At 36.5% G+C, this 19,816-nt stretch overlaps 1 protein-coding gene across 8 annotated transcripts in view; it reads right to left on the minus strand.

Moving 5' to 3' along the window:
• Positions 1-19,816, minus strand: part of LOC134665829 (3',5'-cyclic-AMP phosphodiesterase) — a 614,694-nt gene that overhangs the window by 356,872 nt on the left and 238,006 nt on the right. Inside the window, exon 1 of one of the 8 annotated variants that reach the window (XM_063522838.1) lies at positions 11,191-11,380. The exons of the other annotated variants lie outside the window; for them this stretch is intronic. The gene's annotated coding sequence lies outside the window, so the exon portion shown is untranslated. Of the gene's footprint in view, positions 1-11,190; positions 11,381-19,816 lie in introns of those variants that run through there. 8 annotated transcript variants of the gene reach the window in all.

A 19,816-nucleotide genomic window follows, 5' to 3' on the forward strand; every position in this document is an offset into this window, starting at 1 on the left:
GTTCCGAAAAACTCATTGGTACGAGCCGGGGTTTGAACCCGCGACCTCCAGATTGCAAGTCGCACGTTAAATGCTCTTATTATAATCAGGAAAATTATTACCTATTGAAACGAATATTCCACTGTTAAATGCCGTAGAGATGTCTGTTTTATTGCCGCCAGTAGCCACATTCATAAACTTAATCACGGTCACTGGAAGATTTCCTGTTTGAGCAATTTCGAGAGATATGGCGACTATTATTTACTGTCATTTATATAACACACTCCATAAATTCACGAGTGCTCTTTCAATGTTAATACTTTATAAAACCAAGGGGAGAATCGGCAACGAAACTGTCCCGTAAAAGCCTTGTAAAAATGGTAATAACTTAAGTTTGTTTTCTTCTCTATGTACATAGAAACCTGTTGCAGGTGCGGTTAACTTATATCTGCAGCTTACTGTACAAAAACGTTTAAGTGTTTAAGTCAAACTCCAAATTACTTATATGTACAGATCCGTACGTACGTAGCTACACTGAGAGAAAAATCATCACCAGGAATTAAAAAACAGTTCTGTACTGGGGGAAAAAAATGAAGTTTTAGTAATAATTATGGACGTTTCACTATTTCTGTAAAGTTTATTTATTTCTACAAACAGCTCAGTAATCCCAAATATAATTTCAACAAACAGATAATAGAAATTGCAAGAACTAATAGAAATTGCAAAAGTCAATTTGTTCCTATTAGTTAACTCTCCTTGTCCCCGGATTAAGTTTATTTTTGTTATTCTAAGTGTATTTTTGTTGTACTTTTCTCTCAGTGTATATTTTTACACCTGAAATTGTAGAAATACCGCAAAGCATTTGCAGGTAGCATAGGTTTAGCTGCTTGGGAATTCATCTAGCTCTACTTCTTCCTCGCGTTATCCCGGCATTTTGCCACGGCTCATAGCCTGGGGTCCGCTTGACAATGAATCCAAAGAATTGACGTAAGCACTAGTTTTTACGAAAGCGACTGCCATCTGACCTTTCAACCCAGAGGGGAAAACTAGGCCTTGATGTGATTAAAATAAATAATCCTAGCGACAACACTAAATCAAAACGTAAGACAGATATTTAGATCTAAAATACAGCAAACCAGACCTCATATATATATTTATATTTAGTTAATTATACCACTATTAAACTACAATCAAACGGCACAAACGAAACCGTTTTAAAACGTAATGTGCTGAATGAGATTAAAATTTAAACTACTTTTGTGATCGGCGACGGCAAGCGTTGAATAATGCATCGACGCCGATAAGTGGTATTCATGCGACGCGTCACCATTTTCATCACATACGCTAACGTATTCGAGTGTCGGGAAATCAGTATAAAACTGGCCAAACGACTTCTGAAAACTGACCGCGAAGTTCTGCTGATATTCAATCGTTTATCTTTTTTTTGGGTCAATTACATATTTGATCAATTTATCATAACACAATAATTAAACATGAATCATTAATATTAAATAAACTTAAAATAAAGGTCCTATAAAGAAAAAACATTTCTAATAGTGGGAAATTAAAGTAAGGCTAGCATAACAGAACGACTAAAAGTTTAATTTTTACTTAATTTTACACACGAATATGGAATTCCATTTGACATAGGAGTTATCAAACTTCAATATTAGACAAAAAAACTGTCATTTCGTACGTACTACTCTTTATTAAAAAAAATTTAGACTTCCAAAAAACCCAAAAGCGGGTAATCACTACAAACGAGGAGAATTTAGAATTTAATGTGCAGTAGGCTCAAATAATGGAGTTTTTGAAAAATCGTAGCGCTAGATCACAATACGGTTGCCTAAAATTTTATTAGCATACTTGAGACCTTTCTCTAGGCTAGGGACTTCAGAGATTCGAACCCTAAGTTTTTACTTTTGCTCGATAGAAAAAAATCACGAAAATCTTATATACTTAAGTCTAAATTGCACTAAAAAAAATGTAATAAATTTTGCACAAATACTAAAAATAAACCCTAAAATTATTTTTGAAAATGAGCAAAATGCTTGAGATTCGGCAATTACTTTTTTATTATAAAAATACTCAAAAAAATAAAATTTCAAAAACCTAGACGGGGTCCCTAGCACGCATATCCACCTCGCTCACGCTTATACTAAGTGAGAGAAGAATACGAACCTACGGGACCTTAAACCTTTCTAATGCTGAGAAACGTAAAATAAATAATCATCGCCTGACGTTATATAATTACTTTAATTTAAGTTTTACTCTGTCAAAGCTCAAAACTTTATAACATGCTCACAATGAAAGATGAAAAAAAAACGTGACTCTCAAATAAAAGATAAGATATTATGAAGACCTGCTGACCCTGGGCGTTCAATACCGGATCTCAGACAACGACTACTACGTGACATCTTCAGCTTATTGCTTGCAGATTCCTTGCTTATGTCGTTGTATAAGAGTTAGACTCTTGTCGGTGTAGCTCTCTCCATTTGACTCTATCCAGGGCCGCCTCCTCCTTGATTTCCTTATACGACATTACAGCTACCTTTTCTTTTATTTGTGTTATGTAGTTTATCCTCGGCCTTCCCCTTCCTCTCTTGCCTGCAATCTTTCCTTCTATTATGTTATTTATAAAAGCATCATGTCGTATAAGATGACCAATCATTTTCCCTCTCCTACTCTCTATTTAATTGTCCTTACTTATGTAATATTGAATAAAATATATTCGACGTTATTGAATTGATTTTGTGTCTATAAATCGGTGTACATGAAAACATCGCAACTGAGACTTGTGACTGATAATTAAATTGTAATTTCACTCAAAGGACGCCTCAAATGTAAACAAAGATTTGGAAGGCTTAAAGTCTCACAAAGGGATCTCAAATCCCAAATGTTACGATATGAAGAAGCAAGATCTTCCGAGCGCGCGTTGTATGGCTGCTACGGCTTTGAACTTATAATAAATGTAGAGACCAATGCAATGGGGCCTGAGGGCAGAAACTCATTGTCTATGAATTCGAAGGGTCGCCTGCGTCCCTTATCACACCCTTGTTCCTTTTTTTCCTTTAAAAACCCTTTTCGATACAACTTTTTCAATATTTTACAATTATTCCGTTAGGCTGAGCGGCTTCAATTAATACCCAATTAGACTAGGCACTTCTTTCTGACGCAACGCGGGTATCAAGCACCATTACCAATGAATATAAGTAATAAAGCATGGATTACAGTGAAGTGAAATTGTTCTATTCACCTCATTATATTCTTCCAGGACAGCGATACGAGTGTTTTCATCCTTAAAAAAAATGATGTTGCAGATACTTATTAAGTACCTACATTGTATTATAGTGTCATTATTGTTTACGTAAATAATTTTTAAGCAAAAGCACACACATCTTTAAAGCAATATTCCTATATTTTATTAGCCCTAGTGCCCCTAGTACTAAAACGGGATAACCTAACCCGATACGAAGCGTCATAATGCATTGTTTCTAAGTCGGCGATTAACGCATTCATGCGAAATAATCAATGCTGGCTCGATCATCGGCTTTATAAGATTGCATTCAATGGCAAAACATAATGCATAGTATAACAATAAGTTGATCTGGGTCTGAAAAAATAAAAAAATGAACACGATCATTGGTATGGTATCTACAAAACTTTTTTTGGCAATAGGAATCAACCACACTGGAACTTATATAATATCAACGTTGAACGTTGATAAACGTTTTCTGCAACGTTTATGCAGAAATACATATATTATGGGGTACAGATGTAGTGCATAATTGTTTTCCATCGTATTTTGTCGGAAACGTTCGTATTTGACATGCTAGTTCAGTCAATATTTAGTACGTTTCGGTGAAAATACGATGGAAAATAACTATGCACTACCAATGTATATAGTTAAACAGAAGCTTATAATAGAAGACAATGCGTATACGGCGTTTCATAGTCAGTCTTGCGTACAATGGAACATCTTAGTTTTTATTACAACTATTACAATATTGATCCTATCTGGGTGGCATCGCGTACTTCAAGGGACGTTGTACGAGTTGAATAATCCGAGTAGACAACGCTATTGCAATACGGCTGCAAATAAATGTTATTGTTTAAAAAAGTAACGATTAGTAATTGAACTATGCAAACTGATATTATTAGGAAATCGCAAAGAAAAGACACCCTTGGCAAAGGACTATTTTCGTATAGATTATATATAATCTATCGTTTCTTATTATCAGAAACACATTCAACTATTTGTAGGTGAACTACACAATAAATGCACTAGGTACTACTACTTATTTGGTTTGATGTACTAACATAATGACGTTGTCTGTAAACACTCATTAACACTAAATATTTTTGGGAGAATTCTCCTGTCCAAGGACAGTAACTACGAGTATGAAACGTATGTGTGTTAGAAATAAACAAAACGCGTTTTATTTATTTGAAATATTTTATGTTTTATGTGAAGGGATTGGTCTATAAATAAACAAGTTTGTTCCGATGCCGGTTTTTTTCATTAAATAACCGAATTAGTAAATATAAGACATTAAACTTTCTCCATTATTAATCTCATTAATATTATGAGTACTTGATACGCTCTTATAATAAATAAAATAAAAATGAACAAGTCTAACACTATCAATAGTTAGTAACAAATAACGCGCCAAGTCATAGGTTTAAATTAATTTTAACTCAATTTAAAACCGTTAAATTTAACTATCAAGATTTATCTATTAGTATTAACAAACACCAAGCAAGTAGGAAACCAAAAGCTGGTAAAAATTGACCCGTATTTTCAAACTCTTAAAATCAAATTCACATTCACCCTACCTACCCAACTCTTAAGTTCCTATTCCGCACCCAAGTCACGGTTTCGGTTTTGAGTATATTCTTAATCCCCTCGACTTGAAATTGCTGTTGAGACAGTTCGTGGATGTTCAGCGATTCACTTTGGATCTTGAGGCGATTATCGTGACCGTATATCGTTCCCGGTCTCTTAAAGATTACTCCAAAAGATGGAGTTTTAAAACGCTTGAACGCACAGTGAGCATTCGTAGATGGGTGTGCTTCAATAAGAAGGTTGTTTAACTTTGAATTAGCATTCGTAGATCAGTGTGCTTCAATAAGAAGATGGTTTAACTTTGAATTAATAAATCAGGGGATAAAGCAAAATAATTCTAAGTTTTTTAATATAGGTACTTAAAATTTCCTACAGGTATGAAAACCCGGGTTTTTATACAACATCTTAGTTTCATAATTTTCAAACGAAGCAGATGGTGATAATTACAAAAAAAAGGCAAAGTCACGTTGTAACTATTAAATTTCTGCTCGGTGATAGTCCAAAACAAATTATAGGTTCTACTAAAAAGGGCCGAAAAAGCTTTAGAAAAAGATATTTTCTATGGTTGCTAATTTTTATACGAGCAAACGTTGCACATACGTAGATTTGACCGATTTAGGCGGCCATAAGTCGAAATATTGAAAATCACTACACAAATAAACAATTGACATCCTTATCTACCTAATATTCCAGGGCACCTACCCCCACCACTTTCGACTCATTAGCTAAAGGGTACGCAAATCTACAGGTAATCGAAATCAGATTGTCACATTCAGTGTACGTATCAGTTCTCGGTGCATTCAGTTTACTTAGTGTTATAAATTGCAACAACAATTTTTGGCGTACTCTAGTATAGTGAAAGCAATGGATTCCTATAATTCAGGTAAGAATCTATTAATATAATATAAAAGTGTGAAAAATTTGGTCAGTTTACTGTATCTAACAAGCGTTTAAACGTAACACCTTTATTTAAGCAAGTTTTCGTAAATTTTATTTTTCAAAAGTCATTTTGAAATACTTCCCAGGTCGTCCCAGGTGTTCTTTATATCAGAAAAAAATTGGCACATATTCAAAATTATACTAACAATAGCAGTTTCTGCCCAAACGTGCCCAGCGCCAAATAAATGCCAATCGAATTAGTCAGGGTAAAAACTCCAAAAACCGTTTATAATTTTGTTTTTAATAGTAATTCTTATTTCTTTGTTACAGAGTCTGTTAATGCCTCTGTTGTTACAGTAGTGACTCGTAAATATTGATTTCAGACGATGATGGATCAGAATTTACAATTTTAAATGAAAAATTGAATCATTTTGAAAATTATCTTATTGAGTACTATGGGCTCACCGAAGATGGTAAAATGACCCTTAAACATAGCTTTTCCCGATTTAAATCGCAAATGAAAGATGACATGATGATGGACAAAGGCACAAAAGACAACAACAAAAGAAACATTCCTGAAAAATAATGCGACTTGGTTAGGTGGAACTTTCGAAATTCCGAAGAATGCATCTAATCGGCCTGGACGTCCAAGTAAATCATTTGAGGATTCCAGTGAACGGACCAAAAGAAGGAAGACGGAGGACATTCGTGCTACAGTAGATGATAAAATCATAGTCCATGCTGCGCAAGTTATTTTACTTACAAACAGAGGGAAACAGAAGTGCATCGATGTATCGAATGCCACGGCAGAGTTGTACGTTAAAGAGTATGGTTGGCACCCCATGACTCCGACGATGCGTCGCACCATTATTGCACGGTGCAAGCATAATCGAAAACGCAATATTACCAATCAGCCAACTTTCGGAGGACGCAGCAGAAGCCCGAACATTTTCGAGCATATATAGCACTTTGCAAGGAAGTTTTCAAGAGAAGAGTGCAACCTCGACATCTACCACAGACTATTACTTACATCGGATCCTCTTGTTAGCAGTATGAGGACTAATAAAAAAAACTCACACAAACCTTTTTCAAGCGGAACTATTGATGCCGGCCAGTATTTGATAAAAATATAAAACATACTTTACAAATGCACAGCAATTTAACTATAATAAATAAGTTTTTATCAGTTTTTATTAATTAATTATTATAATTTTTTGTAAAATGAATAGGTATGTGTTATACTATTATTTCCATTTATTTATTTTTCTTCTTAGGCTAGGTCATTTATAACATGAATATAAAAGTAAAAAGTATACTATTATTATTATTGTAGTGACATAATTGCGTTATTTTTATTGTAAGTTATAGCTGGTCAAGCAAACCTTGTCAGTAAAAAAAGGCGCGAAATTCAAATTTTCTATGGGACGATATCCCTTCGCGCCTACATTTTTCAAATTTGCCGCCTTTTTTTACTGACAAGATCTGCTTGACCAAGTATACATTTGTATGAAAAAAAAAAATTGTAGTGTAGTTTTTTGAAAATAATAATTGATTTCAATAAAATACGACGTATTTTTATTATAAACCCTAATTTAAAAAATATTAGATGCTAAAATAATTTTGGCCGCCTAAATCGGTCAAATCTACGTATGTGCGTTGCATTTAACTAGACGAAACTGAAATAATAAGTAACAGAGAGAACTGACGAAGTGTTTGACGCTTCATTTTTTCAATACCTATTTTCGATAACTTTGTATATTCTAAGAAATAGAGCATACCTCATATTAAGAGTATATATTTTGTAGGATACTACTTAACAATAAAACAAAATGCCTGACGCTGCAGATGGTACCTACAATATAAATTATAATTGTTGGTCCTCTTAGAAATCACTAAAAATATTCGCAAACCCTAATGAGCAAGAATACATATAAGAAATACCAAAGATTACCTACCGAAGCCCACTGAAATTATGTAAACGAATAGATCTGATAGCACTTAAATGAAACGTTACCAATGTTTAAGTAGATATTCAAGTGAGAACATATGTGGGTGTTATGTTCAAAATCAGTACGTATAATAAAGACTGCACAACGGCAAATAACAGTCACATAGTGTGACTTGACTTTGATAAGGGTTACACCAGAAAATATTCGGACGTTCTTTTTCAAAATCCGTTTGTTTGATTCTGATTTATTGCCATCGGATCCCTCCTGATCAGCTGAATTCCTGACCTGCACACCCGTCCAAATTAATCCAAGCACATAAATCTAACTTAATACCAATCCCTCGTAAATATTGAACAGGCTCACATTAAGGAAAAAGTATTAATAATGCAAGTTGGTCTGTCGAAAATGTAACTTTCCGGACATTCCATTTTAATTTAGTTAGGCCAGGCTGAAACAAGAGTCAAGTTAAATTTATAGCAGTTAAAGTTTCTTTGGGGAGTTAATTTAAGGTAGCTCTTTGAAGGTTGTGGGCTGTGTTATTTCAACAGAAGGAAGAATTTAGGTTATACCTGGCATGTCTCAAAAGGGAAGGATCTGACACATGTTTCTTTCTACTGACTAGACTTTATTGACCGATTTACGATCTGGCGCGTAGCCGCCAACACGTAACATTCCTTTTCGCTTTTGCTTATCATCAAATAATCTGTTAGTAGTTTTACTGCCTACCTTTCTGACAGTTCTGCCTGTTTGCCGAATTTCGCCCGACTTTTGGCTGATCATTTAAGTTTACAACCTTTTTGAACGTTTACCTTAGCAAAGTTAATTATTGACAGATTAACATTAAGTTACCTAATAATTACGTATTTTTGAGTCGGTATCTACATTTGTTACTCAACAATACGATGAAATTAAATTGGCTACAAAAAGAGATTTATGATTTAGAGAACACAGTAAAAGCATATGTGCTTGTAATTGAAAGATTCCCATAAACTTGTTTACAACCTCGAAATCGTAATCGGCGGTGTCGCTTTGAACTCTGGCGAAGGCGGTATTCACATTGGATGTGGATATGCACGCGGAAAGCAATATATTATCTGCTTTATTTTGTGTGGTAGTTGGAAAATCTAGCTCAAGTATTAATGTTGTTTGGCAAAAAGCAGAGCTGCGCTCAGTGAGTGGCTGTTTTATACTTTTTCGAGTCTTTCTTCATTTTCTGCGTCTAATTGATATAATTTTTACGTTATCATATTATCATAACACTCAGTTTACATTTTAAAATCCCAATAAGTATAAACAATTTCATAATGTCTGATGAAAAGTGGTATTTACAAGTATGACATAACAAATATGCGATTCAATAAGTAACTGTTCTTTTTTTACCCGAAATCGACAGGTACTCGGGGAATGCGCTTTCTTAAAATTAAATAACACAAATCAAAACACGATTATTCAATAAAATAATTTGTTTTGTTCCCCAGCTGTAAGTAATTGTGTTTTTGGAAACGTCTAAAGAGCGGCAGCGCGATGGAAGAAAATCCGACAAAGTAAAAGGGAAGATGGAGTTGGAAAAGCTTACAACTCGCAAGATGTGCCACTACTTTGTGCCCCTAAAGGAAGCATCAATATATTCAACTCGTTCATCGTTAGCGCATTTTTCTCTTAAACTTGTGTATCAGAGTCGGAGTATGCACATTGTTTCGAAATCCGCCTTCATGTGCCAGGTGTCTTGGAAACGAGAATGCCAGCGGAAACTATTATTTCCAGCAACTTCAAATTGTAACTATTAAGTTACCCGTATATTTGTAAACGGAGGTAAGTTGTGCAATAAGAGTACCTTTCATTTAAAGCTTACTAAAGTAAGTCATAAAACCTCTACAGATTTATAAGTACTTTACTATATTATTTATGTGTTGGAGTTATAATCTATATCTATAGCAAAAATAATTAGTAAGACTAGCAAGTTGAAATATCTATCGCTAATTGCCTGAGTACCTACCGATAATGAGATAGGCCTAATATTTTGTTTGTAGGTATACTTAATAATAATAATTTATACAAAATATATACATTAAGTTGACGAAAAAACGCATGTTACAAGATGGCTAAATATTCTTTTACCTACAAGTGAAATAACGTACGAGTAATGTGTCGCTTATTTAGAGGCTTACGGTTGTTTCAAAATTTGTTCGAGTTTATGACACAGAGGGCCGATTTTTGAATTTCGACCGCTCTATTTCGTGTATTATTTATTACCCAGGAAGTAACTGCTGAAACTAGGCACTAGCTTTTATAGTCATAGAACCAGACGTTAACACTAATGCTGTTAGTATAGTTCCAATTCAAAGACATAAACGAATTGTTTTAGAAATAAAGTCGTGAAGAGTACAAAATGATGACTTTACAAAATGATTAAATTACAGATAAAGTTTATGAATAATAAATTTCGCTTTAGTTGAGCCTTAAAACGATTTGAATTTGATATGATTGAATTAATTTTCGTTCAAATTTCACGAATGCAAATGTTAGAAAAAAGGATCCATGTTCCAATCTGTTGTTTGTTGTTCGTGGCAGTTTTAATCTGGGTATATATTTGCGATCTATGGAAGCGGACGGCTCGTAACATGAGCGGCACGTACGCGCCTGCGGCGATTCTAATAGTATGTAGGCTGGTATCTATCAGTTCTCATCTATATTTTGTGATTTATTTCCGTCGCATACTTCCTTGCTTGCATTCAATTAATACTTTCACGAGTATTTATAATGTACTTATTTACCGTGAAACATTCTGTCAGTTATCACCAAATTCAGAAATGTCTAAAAGTTTGTGGTAGGTTGTATAAATTTTTGTGAGACAAAGATGCATGATTCAAAGTTAGAAAAAAAAACATGTCCTTAATTCTTGTAAAATTGAAAATGCATATTTATCGGAATATGTTTATACTAGCTTCGAATAAAGCATTTTCCAATCGTTTGATAAAATAATAACATTTCACATTTATACATTTTCTGTACCTTCATATAACAATAATAAACGTGTATAATCGTCCCACTACTGTTACATAAACAACAACAAAACAATAACAATTACCTCTTTAGCATTGTTTACCGATATATCGTTGGTTACTATATTTGCACATAAATTAAACTTCAATTGGTATATGACAGACTGATTGACTTCTGCTAATATGCTCGATACGATAATGGACGGTTCATTTAAACATAAATAGGTACCTACCTAAGTTGTATGCAGAATACAAATCGTACATAATTAATTTATTAATATAGTTCCTAATGTGCGACTTACCGCCAAGGTCAACCCGATCCGTAAACAAAAAACCGGATTCAAGACCTCACGTTCAAATTTAATTACATTAGGTATGAATACTTATAGGCACACGCGGTAGCATCGCTGCACAGCTATTTCCTGTTTTACTTAAGAAGTAAACGAAGCGTGGCCGAAACACAACATACACACTTCTAATTACCAACACCGGCAAAGGAAACTAAAAAATAACATTAACAAGGTTGGTTATAAACACACTATACCTATGAACACTTGAACTTCACACTATGAAACCACCGCGCACTAATGGTGCGTTTCGGCGGTACGGGATAGTCGGGTGTTATTGCCGATTTAGGAAGGTAGGTGACATGTCGTGAGCATGTGCTGAGCGGAGCCGCGCCGCTTGGCTGCGCGCTCACTCGCGGCTAGGAGAGGACTGCTCGACTGGTGCGTGCGAACCGCTCGCGAACTCGACGGCGGCGGCAAAGCATGAGCGGCAGCGGACAGTGTTCGCGATGGCTGTAGCCTCCACTGTTAAACCCGACCAGTCTGAATCCATATATCGAACAATTTTGAATTAATCCTAAACTTAAGAGAGGGGTAACGACTTGCCCTGAAATGAGCATTCGTTGCCAGCAATATTACGGCCATACAAGTAGTATTCTTTAAACCTCGATTAGTAATAAAAATAAGGTATCTTGCGGCGCAACCACCGTGATACTCATCCTGATACCCATATGAATAAATAAAAAAATCAAATAAACTAAGTATTATTTTTATCTACAAGCTACTATCTATTTTTTTGCAAACGATACGGGTAAGGAAGTGCGTTTGTTGTTACTGCAGATTTGTGACGCTATTATTTGCAAACATTGGTGATCGATATGATGTAATTGAATCTTAGAAAAAGAAAATATTTTTACCATGCATCTTGTGCGCGATAAAAATCTAAAAATGTGTCGTGGGCGGAAGTTAATATGGCATAAATACAACGTTACGTATTTATGAAATAGTATGTACGGCAAGTGCACTGTATTCAGCATTTAATGTTGTATATATACAAGAATACAAGGATAACCCCGAGGGCAACAAAAATAAAGAGTAGTTTTTACATCACGGCATGTGACTCGACAACCGTCTGATGTGTAGCGGTGTGTGAAATCCACGAGTTCGTATTACCAGCTCGGGTATATCAAAGAATATACTACTACTACACAGAGGAGACTTTCAAATCTTAAATATTTCCGATCTTAGCAGATGTGTAAGGGGTACACAGAAAACCATAAGTTAAACAAGAAAAAAGTATTCAAAGTCATTAATTGCGTCCCAAACTTTATTTATTATTTAACATTTTTTAAAGGGGTTCGACTTCACAAGTATGCAAAGCATTTGATGACATTACATTCTTGTTTAGTAAAATTTTGTCGTTTTATTTTGTATTCCACACAACCATATTCAAAACTTTGACCCTTAGTAAAATGCGCGAACCGTGACCCGTGATACAATCGTAAGGTACTTACAACAGGTAAGTGGTACAACAGCTGTTACTGACGTACAGGTTTGGTCATTGAGTGAGTCAGAAAGTGACGCTTCTGTAAAATTATGTTTTTTGTAACAATTTGTAGGAATATATGTATGATATCTCTATTGGTTATGTGGCCAAGCGATCTATAATTTTGTAGCGTATTCAGACTGGATCGAAACAGCTTAGTGGCAAGCGCTTGATCAAACTCTGGAGTGGCCTTTAATGACCTTGGCTTGACAGCGATCGCGCGAGCACGGAAACCTAACAGCATAATTATATTATTATTCAAAGTATGAGTATGCAATATTTTCCAATGAACCGTTAAGAAATTTGATATTTGCCAGTCGCTTTTCGGTGAAGGAAAACATCGTGAGGAAACCGGACTAATCCCAATAAGGCCTAGTTTCCCCTCTGGGTTGGAAGGTCAGATGGCAGTCGCTTTCGTAAAAACTAGTGCCTACGTCAAATCATGGGATTAGTTGTCAAGCGGACCCCAGGCTCCCATGAGCCGTGGCAAAATGCCGGGATAACGCCAGGAAGAAGAAGAACCGTTAAGAAATAACATAAATACCTACACACTCTAGATAACATAGGAAAAAATTAAATGAGGTTATTTTCAAATACAATATATTTCATGAACATTTCACAGCTATAAATGTGGGCGGCGTTTCGAATCAGATGGGATGCAAGCCTTGAATGATCCACTAAAGCCACACATAAATAATGCTCTGCCACTGACAGTTATTCGGTTTGTCACGAATGCTGACGTCACGGGCCAGCGCAACCTTTCAGTCCCTGCTTTGTCCTTGACTGTGCGAGCAAATTTATGAATACCCTACCCTATTGGTAATTAGGTCAAAGTGAAAAGTCGAGGTTAAGTTCGTATTAATACTGGATGACATTTTTCAGGTGATAGGTACATACAAGGTATGTATCCGCGCTTGTACCTACCTACTACTCATATCTATGATCACAATATCTCTGTAGCAGCGTTGAACTTTAAAAAAATATGAAACACCAGATTTTTTTTGCGATTCTATTCAGGGTTGTTCTCATAACAAAAGTTGCTCACAGTAATGAGTACGCGTCCATATATCTTGGAATCTACTAAAAAATATAAAGAAAAAATTCGGATAAGGTCGAATGGGGGTGATTTATATGGTAAATATAGTTCACGACAAATTCTTTCATATTTTTTAAACAGATTAGTCCGGTTCAACATTTTAAATACTTTTTTATTCGGGAAAAGGGTATGAAGTGAAATGAGGTGTAAAGGGAGGGCGGAAGTTTGTACAGGACTGGCATGGACAAATTCCACGCAGCCAAAGTTGCGGGCAGTTGCTAGTGAAAGAGGACTGACCGAAGAGAATTCATCGTATCTCACCTTAAAGCATTTAGTAACTGGAGACGCCTTTCGCCAAGCGGCTGTCATTTTCTGCACAAAACAGTCTGCCAATTTTTGCGGGGTACGTCAAAATATGGTTATTTGTACATAATTTGTACGTAACGTAGAAATAGCCATGTCAGATAAACGTCAGTCCATACAAAAGTTTGCACAATTGTGCAAGGTTTTCGGCAGAGGGGTAAGCTCTTAAAGGCGACTCCGGTTATTAAATGCTCTAAGTATATACCAGATGCAGTAGTCATCATAATCGACCCGCTCATTGAAGTGTGCCACGGTAATTAGTGTGTGTAGGTACATTGTGACGTCACAATACACGATAACGACTATTTCCTCTTAGCACACGAATCCGGGCAGTACATAAACAGGATAAGTGCACTTGTATATTTTAAAAAACGCAACGGTTAGTGTGATGTAGACCTGAGTCCTTTGCTATTATAGAGTTTTTATTTACAAGTACAAAATATATATATACTTACATATATATTACACGATTTTCTCCGTGCTGTGCGGACTATGATTGTTAATGCATATATTTGTATATGTAATGTCCTGTATGAGAGATATATTCATTATAATGTAATAGCATTTCTTCTGTAATAGCCAAATGTAATAGCAGTCTTTGTATAGGGTACCGGTATTATCTTCTAATATTGTTATTGTTTTGCTTAAGGTGAGGTATGCCCGGGGAAAATTTTCAGATTCTGTCAAATTACCCCATTTCACACACAAGCACACGTCACGCACACTACCTCACTTTACCGGGACAGGTCAGTGACCCATCCTATTTTTTTTAAGATGCAAATGAGAGTATTTTGAGTTTCGTCTTAACAACTAGCCTCCTTTGAGGAAGAGAAACTCTAAAAAAGTTCCATTGAAAGAAGGAAGACAAAACAATATATTTTATGTTGCTCTCCTTGTCTGTTCATGTCACATGTGACGTACTTAAATGTAAATTAACTAAATAATCGAATTCATTAGATACTCGAACTAAATAAACCGAATAAATACAGAAGTCGTCAAATGAAAAAAGTTATTTAGGTACTACTCTAATTAATAGGGCTTTCGATAAGGCACAAATCAATTCAATGACAATTTCATTAAAATCATATGTGTATTCCGATGATATTATTATTATATAACTTACCTTAGCTTAGCTTCAATTTGTATATATTTAGTTATACTACCTAGCTACTAAGCAAAATTTGCTTGCTTCTTCAAGTGAAATATAGGGGAGAGCGGGGACAAAGGTAACTGCGGGTGGAAAGTAACTATTGCTCTGTAGGTTTATCTAATAGACAAAATACCACTCCGCTGCTATTAAGCGATAGACAGTGGTGCCCCCTTCACTCAGTCAGCGCATTCAGTCGAAACGAGCGCCACGTGCTATTAGGTTGTGTGAGAGGACGCAACGTGACGCAAAATTTTTCGAATCAAAAGTACGTTTTTTGACTTTTAGTTCTTTGATGTTTATGTAGTATTAAAATTCATACATTTTCTGAATATTTGCATATCCCCTAGAGTGGCATTGTCTGGCTAGGTCTCTATGGTGGCGGGGAGCCGGGAGATGGACAGATATAACAAGCCGTTGAATGGCGGCGCCTCAGATTTAACGGTGGCTTGAGGTTGAGTGGTGCGGCAAATTTAGAAAAATATACGTCAAGTGGCGGCGCCTCCATGGGTGGTCATCGCGAATTTGACGTGTGCTAGAAATTTGACCAATTCTCAAAAATATGTATGATTGAATTGAATTCAGCATAAAATAGCTTTTTTGATTGTATAGGTACCAATGAATTTCATTATATTTATTTGAATTATGCTGGACTTGATCAAATCTCATATTACCAATTATTTTTTCTTTCATGTATAAAAATATGTATAATTAGGAAATAAAACAATTGATTGAAAAAAAGCAGTCTTTATGACAAAACATTACATTTAACACGATTCACACAGTTTATTTCACTTTTTATCACTGCGTATTCCATTTGTGTACCTTTGTAAGGACAATGTTGTTAGCAAATAAATTTCTGGTTTCTGAATGTTTGCGGCTCGACGGTCGGTGCGTACGAGGTCTGGTGGGGCGTGAACATCACGCCATTTCTAAAAAACATTAGTTTACGCGGGAATTCAACCTTTAAGGAATACCATCCTTGTTTAATGAAGAATGCATCTTGCAAAAGTGAGCAAGCAAGGCATAGTTTTAATGGTTTTATTTTAGGCGCAAAATACGGCGTCGCACAGAGGCCGGGAGACGGTCTCTGCCACACACGGGCTTGTTGTGACGGAACCGTCTCCCGGTTCACCGCTAATTGGGGAGTGTCTGGCTCCCGGCCTCTGCCACGCAGGGGCATGTTTTAAAAATGGCCGCGCCATTTTTCCTACCGTTCAACCGGAGGCCCTGCCACCCGAAGGGATATTGATTAGATTGATTGCAATTTATTTTTCTCGCACACGTTGCGTTTCAAATTCAAAGATATCTTTCATGTTTTCAGAAAAATGCGGTCGGGCACAAAAGTAACAAAGCCATACAAAAGTAACATTTACATCCCATACAATATACCTATTGGATCTATGCCATATTAGTAAACGATGTATGCCATATTTGAAAGTGAAAAAACTCTGACCCCTGAATTATCTGATTAGATAACATGTTTATAAGACAATAATTGATCTCATCACTTGAAATAAAAACAATTTCTAACGAGGAATTAATATTGATTTGTTTTCTTAAAATACTAATGTTTATGTAGTTGAAATGCAAATATTAAAGTGTGTTATCAATAATAATTTACATGATTAGTAGGTACTTTTAGGGTTCCGTAACTCAAAAAGAAAAAACGGAACCCTTATAGGATCACTCGTGCGTAGGGGTCACAAAACCGTGCGTATTTTATAAAACCGGTTTTTTGGTTTTTGTGAGATTGCAAAACCGGGTTTTCGGTTTTTTCGGTGATTTCGATCTTACGTATAATTTGTAAAATAAGCAATTATTTTTAGGTTCAATGTTTTGATATTACGTCTTCCACGACATTTCTATTTACTTTACCAAGACCATATCAATAAATTAATCCAAATCCATCAATAAAGTTTTTAACTAAGCAGTAATTCTAAACCGGTTTGCCTAAGCAACCTATTATATGACAACGGTGTTGACATAGTCCTCCTTCTGGAAATACACCGCTGATGATGCCCAACTCGCTAAACGAGATAAAATACCGGGATTTGATTTGGTAGCGGCATTATAATACCATAAACAATTAATATAGAACTTCGACATGCGGCCGGTCTTCTCTTACTGCCCTGGTCAACGTGATTTCAAATAACATCGATGGCAACAATATCGCCACCACGATTATTCAAATCGGCGGAACGCGGATATGCAGCATATATAATCCTCCACGTAGCTGCTGGCATACTCCACGCCTTCCTTACTTGGAACACCCATCCCTTTACATTTGAGACTTGAATAGCCACCATACCGGCTGGGGATAAAGGAAATCTGACGCCAACGAGAAGGCGATCATGGACTGGGCAGATAGGAACAAAACAACACTGTTTTAGTCGTTTCTCACAAAGGCAAAGGAACTTTCAAATCAGCTCGATGGAGAAGTGAACCCGGACCTAGTCTTCACAACAAGAGCAATAGACGGTACCCCAGTGGCCGCCGAGCTGTACGCGCTAGCGGATTTTCCACACTCTCAACACAGCCTAGTATTAGTTGTCATAGGTCTGAAAAGGTCTGAGTCGTATCCTGCCTAACACCACATCGCGGAAGTTTGCTTATGCTGATGATGCCCTTGTGACACAAAAAGACAGCTTGAAAATTGAACTAAATATCCTGGAAAAGGACCTGGATCTATTAGATGACTATTTCTCTCAGTGGCGTTTGTGCCCCTGCCCTTCCAAGACCGAGGTGTTCTGCGTTCACCAGTGCAACAAACTAGCCAACACGGAGCTGATATTAAAATTCAGAGGCAATCTTCTCCGACACAACTTTCTTCCTAAATATCTCCGAAGCATCCTGGATTGAAGCCTTAACTTCAAGGACCATCAAAGCAGTCTATCTGCAAAACTGGGCAAATAGATATAACGTTGGAGACTAAAAAGCTGTTCATTTATACAATTAGTGCGTATAATGTATTGTTTTTTTAATTTGCTCTTCAAAATAATGAAACTATGTTTACAAAAGTGTAAAATCGAAAAACTCGAAAAAGCCGGTTTTATTAAAGTAAAAACCCGGTTTTGACAATTGGCTGTAAACCCGGTTTTTCCGGTTTTTTCGATTTCGGTGAAACCGGGTTTGTGACGCCTACTCGTGCGTCTGTCTATACGTCTGTCACAGCCAATTTGCTCCAAAACTATTGGACAAATTAAGTTGAAATTTGGTACACATATGGAAGTCTGCTACCCAAAGACGGACATGTAATATAAACAAATGAATTTTAAGTATAGGGGGCTATTTTAAGGGGAATATGAGAAAATTAGAAAACCAAGTTTTGCAAACCATATCGTGTTACATATTAAAAGGGCTTATTTTGAGGATCTCAAATATATATTTTTTTATAATTTTATATAAAACAGTTTAGAAATTATTTAAGAAAATAGGCAAAAAATGACCGCCCCCCCTTATCTCCGATAATATAGGGTCTAACATTTTGAAAAAAAAAATACACAACCTTCTACCTCTAGATGACAGGAAAACCTATTAGAAATCTAGAGTCAAGCGTGAGCCGGACTTAAGAAAGAAAACGCGGTTGGGCTGTTTTAAGGACACAGCCGTAATGGTTTACGTGAAACTAGCTGTGGACAGCTTTTTCGAAAGCCGATGGCCGAGCTACGCGTAGGGCCGTAGGCCCAAGCATCCCTCAGAGGCTTTTTAAAACGCACGGCCGAAGGCCGAGTTGCGGGAGGTTAGTGCTCAAACACAGAACAATTATAGTTCAATTGTCTGAATGCGAAGGTCGAAAGCCCTGAAGGCCCGGAGCCTCCGACAAGTGCATGCTCCCCTGAAAGGAGATTGTCGATTTTGTTCTATCTTTTGCTAAGGGGTCATCCATTAATTACATTACACGTTTAGGGGGAGGGAGGGGTCAAGAAAATGTGACATATTGTGACATGGGGGAGGGGGGAGACACAAACTTTGTGACGTCACTTTAACTTCATCAGTAACCGAAAATTTATTTAAATTATTTTATTCGCTGTACATTTAAATAACAAGTTTTTAAAACGATAATCGTTTTTATTCGTTTAATTTTCTTTCCTTAGCAGTGTTGGGTTATAAAATTACTAATATTTCATCATCTCAGCCATAAGACGTCCACTGCTGAACATAGGCCTCCCCCTTGGACCTCCATACGTGCCGGTTGGAAGCGACCCGCATCCAGCGTCTTCCGGCGACCTTAACAAGATCGTCTGTCCATCTTGTGGGTGGACGTCCTACGCTGCGCTTGCTAGTCCGTGGTCTCCACTCGAGCACTTTTCGACCCCATCGGCCATCTTCTCTGCGTGCAATGTGGCCTGCCCATTGCCACTTCAGCTTGCTAATCCGGTGGGCTATGTCGGTGACTTTAGTTCGTCTACGGATCTCCTCATTTCTGATTCGATCACGTAGAGAAACTCCGAGCATAGCCCTCTCCATAGCTCGTTGAGCGACTTTGAGTTTTGAGATGAGGCCGATAGTGAAAGACCACGTTTCGGAGCCGTAAGTCATCATTTCTAATATTTATATCGTCAAAAATATTTTGATAAAATATTTATAATACTTAGGTGCTTACTTAATTCGATTTGGCGATTTCGTAGAAAAAATGTGACGTCACACTAGGGGGAGGGGTTTGCCAAATGTGACCAAGTTTTTTTTTTTTTTATTATGAATGGCCTTACTCATGGCCACAGACTAGCCGAGGCGAGGCGTCGCCCAGAAGGTGCCTGTTCACTCTTGATTTGAAGGTTG

Source organism: Cydia fagiglandana, chromosome 7 (assembly GCF_963556715.1).
Source record: "Cydia fagiglandana chromosome 7, ilCydFagi1.1, whole genome shotgun sequence".
Lineage (NCBI taxonomy): Eukaryota > Metazoa > Arthropoda > Insecta > Lepidoptera > Tortricidae > Cydia > Cydia fagiglandana.